This window comes from Nyctereutes procyonoides, unplaced genomic scaffold (assembly GCF_905146905.1).
Source record: "Nyctereutes procyonoides isolate TBG_1078 unplaced genomic scaffold, NYPRO_anot_genome, whole genome shotgun sequence".
NCBI classification, from domain to species: Eukaryota; Metazoa; Chordata; class Mammalia; order Carnivora; family Canidae; genus Nyctereutes; species Nyctereutes procyonoides.
In genome coordinates, this window is record NW_026575121.1 from 6014779 (window position 1) to 6025380 (window position 10602).

The window sequence follows — 10602 nt, forward strand, 5'->3', positions numbered from 1 at the left end:
GGCGCCCTTAGAAAGGGTATGTCCCGAGCCCACTGAAATGGAAACCGTCCTGACGCCTGCATGACTGGCAGGCAGGGACCCGAATGGCACCCAGCACTTTGGCTAATAGAGATGCCCGGCGAGTACAATATGTTTGGGGCTTTTTCCCAATATCAAATGAGGCCGGGGAGAGGCGGCCTTAGACGCATGGGAACAGGAATAGCTGTTCCTTGTGTCAACAAGGAGGCTTTTTTAGTGTGTGCGGAACTAAAGAAATGCAGCTCGCTTACTGGTCTGGCTAAACTTCAAAAATTTGTGTGTGTGTTTTTTTCTTCCTCCCTGGAACATTTTGTTCACGCTGGTGGTTAAAAGGGGGGCAGCTTTCACATAGAAGTACGGCAGGAAGTATTTAAGTTGGTTAAAAGGAAGGACTATTTGGTAGAATGATTGAGTGCAGGACTGGGTTCCCAGGGGGATTATGGAGTCCAATTTTTATTCATGGACTTTCCTAGTAAATAACTCAAGTAGTAAGGGTGGCAAGGCATTTCAGCGTACTTCACCGCTTTCTAAAGGCCTGCGCTTTGGGATTCAGAGGAAACGGGAGTGACTTGTGACCAGGAGGGTCCAAGGCGGATTCGTTGGGGTGAAATGTCCTTGGAGTTGGGGTCAGATGTGGAAAGAAGAGTGGGGAGGGCAGTACACAGACAGGTGGAGCGAAGGGACCGGGCGGGAAAGCACGTGGGACCAGTAGGGTGACCTGGAAAGTGGTCTCTGAAGAGGGGCATGGGAGGATTAGCGGGTATGGGAGGGCTGGATTATGGAGAGTGTGGAAGGCTTGGCCAGGGAATTTAGATCTTACATGTCATCCTGAAATTGTCAGGAGGCAATAATTAAGCAAGAGTGTTTATTTGGGATCAAAGAATTGCAATTTAGGGTACACAGACTTGGGTGGCAAACCAAAGAGTGTTCCACTAGGGAGCAAAAATCAGGGGTTTTTAAAGCAAAAATGGAATGCTTGTGTGTGTGTGTATATATATATAAGATTTTATGCATTTGAGAGTGTGAGCATGAGTCGGGGGCAGGGAGGGAGGGTCAGAAGGAGAGGGTCCCAGGGAGGAGGAGAAGCAGACTCCCCGCTGAGTCTGACACAGGGCCCCAGGACCCTGGGATCACTACCTGAGCTGAAGGCAGATGCTTAACGGACTGAGCCACCCACGGGCCCTGCCCATATACATTGCTTACAAAGAATTTTTTTTTAATTTTTATTTTATTTTATTTATTTTATGAAGAATTTTTTTATTGGTATTGGTGGCAGCAAGCTAGTCTTAACGGAATAGAATTGGTTGCTGAGTCTGTCACTAAGTGAACCTCCTTACGGTAGCAGGTATTGGGGCTCAGTCCTTAGAATATTTGCACTTTGGCCCAGTTCAAAAGTGTGTGCGGTTCCACGTGCGTAGGGCCCGCCTCCTTAATGGCCTTGACATAAGTGACCCCCATTTCATTTCACCTTTCACATCCTCCACAGGCAACTACAAGCCATTTTTTTTCAGGTTTTTGAGCAGGAAAGGGAAACGATGGACATCGTGCTTTAGGGATCATGGTCTTTTAGAGATTTACAGTGTTAGGGAACTCACAGTCATGTTGTTCAGTGTCTCTCACAGTCCGGTGGCATCCGAATCATCGCAGGGGGCGGGGCTTGTTAAAATTCAGACTGCCAGGCCCTGCTCCCAGAAGTTCTGATTTGGAACCTGCAGTTAAACTGCCACTGCCGATCCTGGTACCGCGGGAGGAAGAGCCACGCCGGGGGAACCCTGCTGGCCTCCTGGGAGCTACTGTCCAAGGGCCCCAAGCACGGAAGCCCCAGGTGAAGCCACAGAGAGCCATTGAGAAAGAGAGTCGCCCCTAGAACCCATTCAGGCCCGGGCAGCAGGATGGCCACCTCGGTCATCACCAGGCCAGCGGGAAGTGGCAGGTCCCCCGTTCTCTCGCTCTCCCTACACTGCGATCTCGGGGGGCCTCGGGACTCTCAGAAGGAAGTGAAATGCGAAGTGGACGGCACCCTGTTCCCTCCACAGTCAACGGGGCCCAGTGCGGTGTGCGTAAATATGTAACCAGCGCACCGCTGTTCCTTAGCCGCACAGCAGCTCCCAAGGTAAAAAGCCCTGCCCTTGGAGCATTTGCCACCTCCTGTGGTGTCACAGTCCCAGCATGGCCACCCCGGGCTGCAGGCTACCAGTGGGATGTCACTGAGCCCAGGGTGGGAAGCCCACAGGTGGCCCTGCTGAGCTGAGAGGAGCCCAGTGCTCCCAGCCTGAAATCATGCTTACGCTGGGCTGGAGGGACAGAACTCTCTAGAAGGAAGACTGAGTTGCTGGAAAGCCTGTGTCCCGCAACCCTGCCTTATTATCTAAAGTGACCCCAGGGCTTTCCGTGACTGCCCACATTTTCCCCCAGTGGCAAGGGGAAAAACGGAGCAGATTTTAGCTTGGGGCCGGGAAGAAACACCAATCGAGTGGCATTCTCGTTCTATGTGAAGATGGTGTCCGCGCAATGCACGGGTTACCTCGGTGACTTTTAAAAACTTGCAAATGACTTTTTTTTTAAAAAGACTGTCATCCAATGGCCACGCAGGACCCGAAAGGTCACCCGGGAAACCTTGGCCCTCGGTGGAGAACCGCGGGGTGTCGAAGGCCTTCCGGCCACGATGAGGTTTGCTTTGCAGCCTTTCGTGTCCTCAGATGTCCCCCCCACCCCCGAAGGACGACCAGTGTCTTTCACTGATTACAAACCCCAGCGTCCGAAACTGCTCAAAGGTGCAAGGAGGGCACAGGCGAGGGTGTCCCAGGTGCCCTGCAGGGCCAGGGCGCCGGCGCCAGGTGCCCGTGTTTCTTCGGAGCCCATCAAGCTCCCGGGGGCTTAGGTTAGGGCCCCCCCCCGCGAGGGCGCTTCCTCGGGGCCACACCTGCGGCCTTAGGGAGCCCCGGCCGGCTGGGCCACCGGAGCCCGCACCCCAAGGGCTCTGCGGACCCGCCCAGCCCCGACGGGCCGCCGCCGTGGGCCGCCCTGCTCCCCGTCCAGTGCTCCGCCGACCCGGGGGCTTCCGCGGGCTCCTCCGCTAGATTCGCAGACCACCGTCGCCTGCTTCGGCGGCGCGAATCCTGCCTTTGCCGTTGTGTCCCCAAGACCCCGGGATGCTCCGGGCTTCCAGGCAGCCGCGCTGGCCCCGGGGACGCAGCGGGAACCTGCCCGGGCCCCCCGGGGTGGGGGTGGGGGTGGAGGGCGGCTCCGGGCCGCGCCCCGAGGTGACCCCGAGGGCTGGAGACGCAACGTGCACCTGCCCGGGCCCCCCGGGGTGGGGGTGGGGGTGGAGGGCGGCTCCGGGCCGCGCCCCGAGGTGACCCCGAGGGCTGGAGACTCAGCGGGAACCTGCCCGGGTCCCCCGGGGTGGGGGTGGGGGTGGGGCTGGAGGCCGGGCTCCGGGCCGCGCCCCGAGGTGACCCCGAGGGCTGGAGACGCAGCGGGAACCTGCCCGGGCCCCCCGGGGTGGGGGTGGGGGTGGGGGGTTGGGGCGGCCGGGCTTGGGGTTCCGGGCCGCGCCCCGAGGTGACCCCGCAGGCTGGAGACGCAACGTGCACCTGCCCGGGCCCCCCGGGGTGTGGGGTGGGGTGGGGGTGAGGCCGGGCTCCGGGCTCCGGGCCGCGCCCCGCGGTGGCCTCGGCTGCGGCGGGGGACGACGGCCGCGCGGCTCCGCGGGCTTCTCCCCGAGTCCGCCTCACGGCCCGGCTCGCGCGCTCTGCGGGATCCCCCGGAACCCGGACGCGGATCCTCGGATCGCGGGGGGCGGGGCGGGGCGGGGCGGGGCGGGGGCAGACGCGGCGCCTAGAAGCGAGCGGCGGTGCGCTCCGGGAGGACGCGAGGGGCGGGCGGGGAGCGGAAGGGGTTACGGCGGCCTCGGGCTCCCCGCAGGCGCAGAAGCGGGTCTGACGCCGGTCGCCCTGCGAGGAGGGCGGGCGGAAGCCGCGGCGAGCGACTCAATTTACCTCCGCCGGCCGCCTCGCTCGTCGTCTCCCACATGGTCTAGCGGTTAGGATTCCTGGTTTTCACCCAGGCGGCCCGGGTTCGACTCCCGGTGTGGGAACGCCAGTCCTTTTAGGGAAACAACCCAATTTACGCCTTCCTTCCCCAAAAGAAGGCAGTTTTTTTTTTTTTTAATTTTAATTTTTATGTTTTACTTTTATTTATTTTTAAAGAAAAACCGATCTCCCAATTTCAGAGCAGCAGGGAAGCCCGGGCCTCGAAGGGCCGCGGGGCTTCCCTCCCCAGAGCCGGCGCGGCCGGCGGGGAGAAAGGCAGCTTTTAAAAATTTTTTTATTTATTTAATTTTATTATTTTTTATACTTATTTTATTTTATTTTATTTATTTTTATTTTATTTATTTATTATTTTATTTTATTTATTTTTATTTTATTTATTATTTTATTTTATTTTATTATTTTATTTATTTTAATTTTTTAAGAAAGGCAGCTTTTGAAACGGGGGAGGGGATTAAACCGCAGCGAAGACAACGGGTCGCGCGCGGTGCTCACACACGTTGCACTGGTGGGCTCCCCGCTCGGTGGGTCCGGAGCCAATGGCCGCGAAGGGCTCTTTTTTGAAAAAAAAAAAAAAAAAAAAAGGCAGAAAAGACGCATCTGGGGAGGCGCGGAGGCTCCCGGGCTGCGCGAGGCCAGGCGGTCGGGGCAGCGGGTCGGCGCAGGTGCAGCGCTCGCCACCGGAAGAGCCTCCCTAACCGGTTAGGGACGCGGGGGCGGGGGCGCGGGGAGGTCACTGCGGAGCCGCCGCTGACCTGCTGCATCCCACACGCCGAGTCTAAGCCTCGCAGAACTCGCGATCCGCTGAACTAGAACCAGGAGTCCCGTCGCCAGGCGCCTTCCAGCTGTTGCCCCGAGAAGTGCTTCCCCTGCGGCGCAAGGTTTATGTCGCCGGCCACCCCCAAGCAGTCGCCCTCCGCGCCCTCCTGGGGCGCCCGCAGGCCACCCACCCGCCCCGGGTCTGGAAGCCTCACCCCCTTGCTCCCAGACTGCCACCAGCACCACGAGAGCCTTGGAGCCCCAGTGACTCTGCGATCTGCTCTCCTTGTGAGGGCCCTTGTGGGGATCCACCCTCAGGGGCGCAAAACCAAAAGCCACGGCCCCTCCCTCGTGAGACACTTAGGAGGCGAAAACAGACCTTTATTTCAAAATTCCTACTAAAGGGGCTGGGAGGAGAGAGTTCACCCTGAGCCGGTGATGTGCGGCTTTGGAAATCAAGTAGGACAGGACTGATAGGAAAATGAAAAGCCCAATCATCTCCTGCTAGGTAATGTCCATGGAGCGCTCGCTATGAACCAGGCCACGTGCTTTACATACCTTTTTCGATTTAATCCTTATTTCGTTACTGGATAATGTTATTATGCCTCTATCAGCCAGGGGCCCTGTAGGAGACTGATGATAAATTCTTAGCAGAGAATTTAATAAAGGCACTTATTGCAGGTTTATTTAGAGTTTAGGGAAACAAAGGATAACGCAGGTAGTCCTCCCGGCTCCCGGGTCTAAATGGGTGGGGGGTGGGGGGGGGAGGGTTGCTGATGGAGAGGCCTGCCAGTGAGGAGTTGTGAGGCTTTTTTTGTTTGTTTCAAAATTTGCTTTTATCTAGTAAGTGAGTTCCATTCACACGAAGGCTGTCAAGTGTACTCAACCTATGAATAATTCATTCCCATAAACTAGATTTTGGGGCTCACGGATTTGACAAAAGCTTTCTTCAGATGCCTATGATAGTTGAGACTCAGAGTGTAATAGGTACTCCTTTTTTTTTTTTTCTAAAATGGGCTTATTTTAGAGAATGCGAGAGAGTTGGGGGCAGGGAGAGAGAGAATCTCCAACAGACTCCCTGTTTGGGGATGGAGTCTGGTGCGGGGCTCCATCCCATGACCCTGAGGTCATGATCTGAGCCAAAATCAGGAATCAGCCGCTATCAACTAAGCCACCCAGCCTCCCCCATAGTAGGTACTTCTTAAGGACATGCTTAATAAAATGAAGGAGTTTGTGGGGGAGATGGCTGTTTGAGTTATATTCTGTGTTTTTAAAGCCTTGCATCTTTGCAAGACATTTTGCCATGATCTTCATTACTAATACAATACTAATACTCACTAATACTTCAATACTAATACTAATACTCGGTCTTTAGATTCAGTGACTGCTTGAGGTGCAAAGGTCCTTAGCAGTCATTTAACTGAGCGCCTGGTGTTAGTCATGAAGCACTGGATCTGGGATTTTATTCCTCTGATTTCTTGGTCTTGGACTTTAGATTTATCCGTAAAAAAGGTGGAATCTCTGCGCGGCATCCTGGTCAGACACCACTCTTTCCAAATCCTGGCTTCAGGGAAGGGCATTGGGTGCAGAAAAGATGAATTTTTAAGTTTTGTCGTATCTGGCTTTTGGTCAGTGTTCACAGAATGCCTGCATGAGCGCAGTCATAACAGATTTGGAGGTTTTAAAAAATTCGTCGTATAAACATTTCTAGAAAGTGAGGATCTTTATTTGGGATATTTGCAGCACCCACAGGTTCTCTGTACGCTTCCATTTTTGCACATGGTCATAAAGTCTGAGGGCGTCTGCATGAGGGTTGCTGTGTGTCCATCCACATGTAGACTTGCAGTCCTGTGGACTGGTACGTATGGCTCCTCAGAGGGAGATGCTGCACGCAGGAAATATCTTCCATGATCACAACACTAAAGCTTCATATCAATACAGGAAAGGGAAGGCAAACTCAGAATTTAACTCCCCCACGTTGTAAAGCTGCATAACTTGGAAAAACACTGAACACTTGGAAAATCACTGGAACAAATCATCAAAAAAATCAATTTGCAAACACCTAGAAGGCCACAGGGTCCTCAGTAATCATCGCACATAGCTTTGTGGAAAACAAAGCTTATCGGATAAATCTAATTTCCTTCTGTCACAGAGTGACAGGCACGGTGGAGGGGGGGGAGCAGCCGAGGTACCGTATCCCGATTTTAGACACCCGGGGATTTTGCCCTTTGTCGTGTACTCATGAAGGAAATGTAGGTAAGGCTATTGCCACCTGGCAGGGACACGTCAAACCCAAGGTCAAGGCTGGGCTTCACCCCGGTGGCAGCCTACACTCCGTCTGTGCAGAAGTGACCTCAACCTTTCCCAGGCCTCTGCTTGATTCCTTATTTTTAAAATGTCATTCGGGTGTTGTTTACGGACATCACTTCATCGGCTCCTCAGTTTCCTGGACTCTAGTTTGGGATTAATAATAGGACCGGCCTCACGGCATCGTGAAGATGAGATCAGAACGTGCATGTCAAGGGCTGGGCGCCGGGCGAGGCGGGTGGCCACCGGTCGGCCTCACCGTTAGCACCAGCGTCCCCACTGCCGGCACGTTTGGCTCCTCTTTCTCCTCTACTCCCAGTCACAACCTACCCGGTCAGCTGCTCACGGGGTCCTGTGTCTGCCTTTACTCTGTGTCCCCTCTCCTGAAACGCTCTAGGGCCCTTTCTCCGCCTCTTACCCATCCTATCCAGCTTCCTTCCAATGTGGTGTCCTTCTCGGAGCTTCCCCCACCTTTCCAGCCACTGGGAAGCTCTTCGGACTCCCCTTTCGTGTCATGTGTACCCGTCCGCTGATGCTTATTCCTGTCTAACTTCAGGTCTCGACTCAGATGTCACTTCCTCCCAAGGTCTGCCTTGCGCCAGGGACAGGGGTCCTACTCGGCTCTGCACGTCTCTGTCTCGCCGCACCTGCCGTGGCCCCACATGATGTGCTCCAAGGCCAGCGCCCTGCACCCTATAAGTGCTTAATAAACATGTGCTGAGGGGCGGTGTGAGCCGGACAAGGACTGTATTGTCCTAAGGGACACCTTAGGCTCCAAGTTACAGAAAGCCACTGGAACTGGTTGGGGCCCAAGGGAATCACAGGCTTATATAACCCAACTGTGGGAAGTGGGGTAGTGTGGCTGGCCTCAAGAACAACCAGAACCAGTGCACGCTCTCTCTCTCTCTCTCTCTCTCATTCTGTGTGTCACACGGTCAGATTTATTCTCATCCCCTGCAGGCCAGCTGCTTCCAAGGCATCTGGGCACCCCCAGCCCCAAGTTCATTCTGCACAGCCTCTCCAACCAAGAGGGAAGGCCTTTCCTAATTTCTGTTGCAAAGTTCCTGGGGAGGAATTCGGTGTCACCTGGGCCCGATGCTCTCCTGGTGGTGGATGCTCCTGGGGTATTAGGGTTGGCAGCCCTCCTTAGAATCCCGCGGTGGAGAGGAAGGAGGAACGGACTAGAATCAAGCCAGATAAATCGTGGTGATGGTCGCCTCACTTTGTGAATGTACTAAAACCCTCTCAGCCGTAAAAGACAGAATTTTATGGTATGTGAATCCCATCTCAATAAAAAAATAATAAAAAGTAAGCCAGAAATAAAATCCTGCTGGCAAAATAAACATTTTTTATGTTCTTCTTATTCAAGCCATTCATTTATTCAGTCAACATTTATAGTGTGTCTCTTATATGCCAGCAGTGGCCTAGATGATTTACAATTTGGTTGGGGAATCGCACACACGTACACACTCATCAGGTAAGAAGTTTGGATCGCATTGTCAATGTGCTGGGAAATCTCTGGAAGTTTAAGCATGGAGGGAGATCTACCCCAGGATGGGATTCCCTGGATTTGAGGGGCTTTGAGAATCTTCTGGCCTGGCCCTCTGCCTCGGGTCAGCAGCAAGCACACTTTTTTTGTAGGAAGAAGAGAATGTTTTAACAGGTCTCTCAAGATGGCCTCACAACCTCATCCTCAGAATGTGGCAACTTTGTCATAAGATAAGGTTTCCTTTTGGGCCACCCTAGATCACATTATACTTTTTCAGCCCGTTTGCCCAAAGTTAGCCAACCTGCGAAGTTGGAAGGCACAGTCCCTAAGCCCCAACTGCAAGCTTGAGGGGCTTGCCGGAACCGCCCTCAGGTCTGATGCTGTCCCAGAAGGACCCACAGGACTCCGTGAAAGCTGCAGTACCATGGTTATGGTTTATTACAGGGAAAGGAGACAGAATGAAGTCACTCAAAGGAAGAGACACATGGGGCAAAGTCTGGGAGGGTTCCAAGTGCCAAACTTCCATCGTTTTCTCTCTCCATGGAATCAGGATGCGTTACCCTCCCAGTGTTGGTGTGTGACAATAAGCATTGAATATTGCCACCAGAGAAGCTCATCTTAGTTTTCGTTGGGGCTTTATTTATTTATTTATTCACAAGAGACACACAGAGAGAGGCAGAGACACAGGCAGAGGTAGAGCAGGCTCCTTGCGGGGAGCCGGAAGGCAGCTGCTTGACCCTAGGTGCCCCTAATTGGGGCTTTATTATGTAGGCATGATTGATGGATCACCCAAGTGGCTGAACTCAGTCTCTAGGCTTAATGATAACAAGTGACCCAGACTCTGAGTCACATGGTCTTTCGGACATGCCCAGCTACCCCCTAAAACTGTCAGGTGTCCCCAGCACCTGTCCTAAAGAAAGATACTCCTAGCAGATATGACATAGATTAAATCTCCCCAGAAACGGAGGGCAAAGCCCAGACCCCCTTCCGGGCAAGTCCAAATCCTTTACTATCCATCCTTTTTCTTCCCCTTAACTCTCTCCTCATTAGAGACAGAGGAGAGAGGATTGGTTATTGCCACGAACTGCAAAACATTGATCAGTGCTCAGGACAGCAGCTCATGCCAGCTCGGGCTGCCCTCCCAGCTTCTCTCCAGACTTCCCGAGGGGCAGTTCCCAAAAGAGGGGTTTGGACAAACCGGGGGTGGAAGAGTAGCAGGTTTTCTCTGAGGCCCAAGCTCTTTGGCCAGCAGTCTCATGTCCCCGTGCTCGGATTTTAAGATGGAAACAGTGAGCCCTTGGGTGTGTCTGCTGCCACCCCAGAACCCCAGGTTAGTTTGGGGAATGTCACCTGCATTAGGATTGCCACCAGAAGCTCGAAAGCCAAAATCACAGAGTTGCAGGTGGAAAATGGAGGCTTTGTAAAGGGTTTGTCCAGTTCTGGCAGCATTTGAGAGTGGGCCTGGGGAGATCACCTCCTCCCTGCCAGGGTCTTGGCTCTGTTGGCCGACGTCTGCAGGACCTTCTCATTATGTATACACTTGGCGAGTCTATTTGCCAAGGGCAGTGACCCCCACCTCCCTGCCCCCCCCCCGTTTATTTCTTGTCTCTGGGTGCTTCATGGCCTAGTGCTGTTTTCCATTCTAAGCTCTAATACAGACAAATTGGAAGTGGGGGAGTGGAGAGGAGGGCAGGGGATTTTGTAAGCATCTCATGTGTTCATTGAGTGGAGGTGGAAACGGTGAACCTGACGGTTATCAGAAGCCGGAGTAATTTTCCATAACCTGTGCTTGTTAATGTCCTGATTGGGGTTAATGGATTCAAGGGAGGCAGAGAGTGGCGCAGGGGAGGGAAGGGAAGGGGGACTAATCAGAAGCTGGCAACAGCTCAGTGGTGGGGTGTGAAGGGAAGGGATGATTTGTTGACAACCCCAAGATGATAAGCATCCCCAGAGAGGCAGAGAAGTGGGGCAGAGAGA

The 10602-nt window shown here is 53.7% G+C and overlaps 1 non-coding gene across 1 annotated transcript; it reads left to right on the forward strand.

Annotated features, from left to right (window-relative positions):
- The first annotated feature begins 4045 nt into the window (after positions 1-4045).
- Positions 4046-4117, forward strand: TRNAE-UUC (transfer RNA glutamic acid (anticodon UUC)). Its single transcript has one exon. It is a non-coding gene; the product is annotated as a tRNA-Glu (tRNA).
- The last annotated feature ends 6485 nt before the right edge of the window (positions 4118-10602 follow it).